The sequence below is a fragment of the Empidonax traillii genome, unplaced genomic scaffold, assembly GCF_003031625.1.
Source record: "Empidonax traillii isolate 1590-97213 ecotype Southwest subspecies unplaced genomic scaffold, ASM303162v1 scaffold2366:size71425, whole genome shotgun sequence".
NCBI classification, from domain to species: Eukaryota; Metazoa; Chordata; class Aves; order Passeriformes; family Tyrannidae; genus Empidonax; species Empidonax traillii.
In genome coordinates, this window is record NW_020957559.1 from 48871 (window position 1) to 52846 (window position 3976).

The window sequence follows — 3976 nt, forward strand, 5'->3', positions numbered from 1 at the left end:
ACTCTCCCTTGTGAGGGCGGGGAGGCCCTGGCGCTCAGGTTGCCCAGAGAAACTGTGGCTGCCCCATCCCTGGAAATGTTCCCAACCAGGCTCTGAGCAACCTGGGCTGGTGGAAGGTGTCCCTGCCCACGGCAGGGGGGTGGAACTGTGTGATCTTCAAGGTCCCTTCCAATCCAAACCGTTCTATGGCTCTATGATTTAGGAGCCTTTGCCATTTTTACATTGCAGTGGCTTGATGTCCTCCATCTCTTGGAAGTTTTTGGAACTTTTATATATGAGAGCAGTCTGGAGATCTAAATTACACAGACCTCAAGTGCAGGGAAGAGGGGTTCCCAATTCCTGAGCTCAGCTTCAGAAAAGGATGTGTTTTAATTAAAAGCAAGAATTTAGTATCCCACCTCCCTGGAATCAGGAACCAGGTGAGAGGCACTTTCCCTGAGAACAGATAAAGTTATCTCCCCTGCCCTCCCAAAAGCTCGGGGCAGGACGACAGGTTGTTGATTAGACTCTCCCTGGAGCTGACTCACAGCCCCACTGGGGAGGGTTCAGTAGTTTACTTGGCTTCTCTGCTTCATGCTGAGAAAAAAACCCAAAAAATCCCACAAGAAGCCCTTTGTGTGTGGAAGTATCCCAGAAAACAGGAGATAATGTTTTCCAAAACAACCAAGCACTGTAGGAGCTGCACCCTTTCCATAAGAGTTCATACCACAGGATTCAGGAGAAATATTCACAGTGGGTTTCTCACTGTTATTTAAGCAGAAAACACTCCATAAAAACTCCAGTACACACCCCAAATACTACTATTTTCCTTAAATTTAAGCTGTTTGTTTGTTTTCAGTTATGTGGAGATTTGACTGAAGGAGTTGTGGGTGAACACACAGAGTCCCAAAAACTTCTCCTATTGAGAAGAAGTGATGAAAACAAACAAACAAACAAGCAAATCTCTTTTTAGTTCAGGACTGTAGAACCTGAAAAGTGCTAGGATAAGGAATATTGGAAGCTGCTGCATGGGAGTGAAAAGGGACTGTGGGAGGAGATACAGAACCCTGGGCACAAGGAAAGAGGATGAAGTTCCTGAAGCAGAGATGCACATTTGATCTGCAATGATGTTCTCCCTTTCCCTTGCTTTCTTTTTTTTGCTGCTGTTCCCCACGACTCACACGTCTGGCTTTGCCTCTGTCTCTCTCTCAGGGCCCTCTCCTCATCCAACAGGCTGAGTTTTAAAACATCTTGAAAACAAGGGGAGCCCAAAGTGTCGCCGTTGCCACGGCTCAGATTAGGATTTTAGCATCCTGCAAAAATGGCAAGGGAGAAATAGCGAGGGCTGATCTCTCCTTGTGGCTGGTGGGGGAGAAAAGACCAATCCCTGTTGTGTAAGTGTTGTCTTAGGAAGCTCACGCTGTATTCTCCTCCACAAAACGTGTTCAATAACATTTCAAGAATCCTCTAAGTAGTGGTTTGGGGTTTAATTAATTAACTTGGTTTGAGAGTCAAGTCTTCTTGCCTTACTCATGAGAACAAAGTACTTACCCTGCAGTCCAAACCATAATGCAAACCCTGTGACTGATTGGACTGACCTACATTTCATCCACTGAGTGCTGTCCTGTTGCACATTTGTCCTAAATCCATCTTTTGCAGTCCACTCCAAAAACTCTCTTTAATTCAACAAGGAGTGGACAAAATTTCTCCTGCCCTATTTGTTGGTGCTGCCCAGTGTTTCACCATACAAACAGCAAACTGGTGTGGTAACACAGCAAAAACCGGGACCTTCTGGACTGGTTTCCCGTCATGTTCAGTTCCCAGCTGGTGGAAATTCATGGCAGCTTCTTCCTTGCAGCTGCTCCGTGACTATTTTAGCTTTTGGAGTCAGAGGTGAGAGGCTGAGGGGAGCAAGGAGGGCGGCCAGTGGCACAGAACCCGAGTATTTTCTGCCTACAGCTTGTTTCATGTGAGCTGTAAACTTCATTTTATGGCTAGAAATGGCTGTAAATAGATTGTTGGAGGAAATTCGGCTCAAATACCGAGATGGCTCTGTGTGGATGGGCCCAACACTGAACTCGAGAGACTAAGGCAGAAGAGATGAGCCCTTATTTTGGGGAAGCTCTCCCTCAAAGGACAAATACATCACAAAACTAACGACTACAGGGCTTTTCCTTAAAGGCAGTGCTGAAAGAACTTACAAAACTAAGAGAATCAGCAGCAAATGGTGAATTCTCCCACAAAAACTCTGTGGGCATGGGCAGAATCTCACCAGGAGAAAACAGGGGCAAACCCTGTTGCTTCATGATGAATGTCCCTTTGGCTGCAACGGCCAGGAGAGATGATTACAGCTCTAAGAGATGCCTCACTGCCCACAAAACCAAAAGCCCAAGCTCAAGGCTGCAGAAGCCACAGCACCCCCCTGTCCATGACTGAGCATCGTAGCCCAAACAGCACAGGAAGGAACGGCCTCCAGCTGTGCCAGGGGAGGCTCAGGTGGGAGATGTGGAGGAATTTCTCGCTGGAAAAGGTGGTGAGGCCTTGGCAGGGGCTGCCCAGGGAGGTTTGGAGTGCCCAGCCCTGGAGGTGTCCAAGGCAGGCCTGGTCTGTGTGGTTTTGGGTGCACAGGGAAAAGCAGGGGGCAGTTTTCTGGGAGCTCTGCCCCCCCCACCCCCCCCATCTGACTTCAGTGATAATGGAAGGATCATAATCCAGCTGAGGGATATTTAACATCCTCCTGGGTTTCCTGTGACTAATTGCTTGCTGAGCGTTGCACATGAAGGCTTCTTTACAAACAGCTCACTCCACCAGCTGATAAACAGTGCTAATAAGGGAATCTCTCCAGGAGAGTGAAAACTCACAGCCTGGGGTTGGATTCACGTCCTCAAACACCATAAGTGGATCCTTCTGTATAATAAGGGCTTTTACAAATCATCTCCTTCCCCCTGGGAAAAGGAGGAATATGAGAAAACCCTCGGCTACCACACACTTCGGTTTGCTTTCCAGCAGGGGAAGGATTTGAGGATCTGCCTTTTCTCCCACGCAAATTAATTACCATCTCTTTTATCTTTGAGCAAACTTAGAATAGACCCAAGGAGAAGGACAAAAATATTGTACTGCAAAGGCAATATTGACCTAATTATTAGAGCTGTAAAAGTCAAGCCACGTGGAATGGAGGTGGAAAAAGCTGTCTTTACCTCATCAGTCAGGCACAGGGATTTACAGCAGCACCCACTGCCTGCAGAAGGAGGGGTGAGGAACAGCAGCTCTCACTCAGACTCACCATGTGTTATATTTTTGGGGGGCTTGGTTTTAACTCCTCTTATTTTCTGCTGCAGTGGAAGGTATTAAACTGTACCTGGCTCAGGTCTTTTTCCTTTTGCACCCCTTATCCAGGCATTAAGTGGCAGATAGTTAAATCAGCAATGCCTTTGTGAACAGCAACAACAACCCCACACATTTCCTAGCACACACAATAATTCCATGTGTGTGCACAAGCACACTGGAAGAACAAGGGTCCCACTTCTTCAAAATTCAGCTCCATCTTGAAAATTTGACACCAAACAGAAAATATCAAGCCCTGCAGCAGGTGTTTTCTAGCCCACACCGAGGATTTGGGTAGTTCAGTACTCCAGGAAGATTGGGTGCAGCATGGGAGGCACCAGAAATTGGGTTCAGGGGTTATTAGGTTCGTTCCAGACTTTTTATCCTTTAAGTTTTTGGGGTCAAAGCTACAGGCAGGGAAAGAGAGGTGCCCGGCCTGTTTGGGTTGCTGAGCTGGAGAGGAGAGTCCTCAGCTCTGCCTCATTGGGAATTTAAATGCAGAAGAGAGTGGGGAGAGGCAGGTTGAGGCTCAGTCTTTCTGTATTTGGGGGATGGAGGGTTAGCATGCATAAAAAAACCCATATAATTTACTTACCTCTCCTTGTAAGGGCTCTGCTTTAAACAGGAGTTTTAAAGTTCCCCAGTCTTCTTCCAGCTTTAGCTGAGCCAAGCC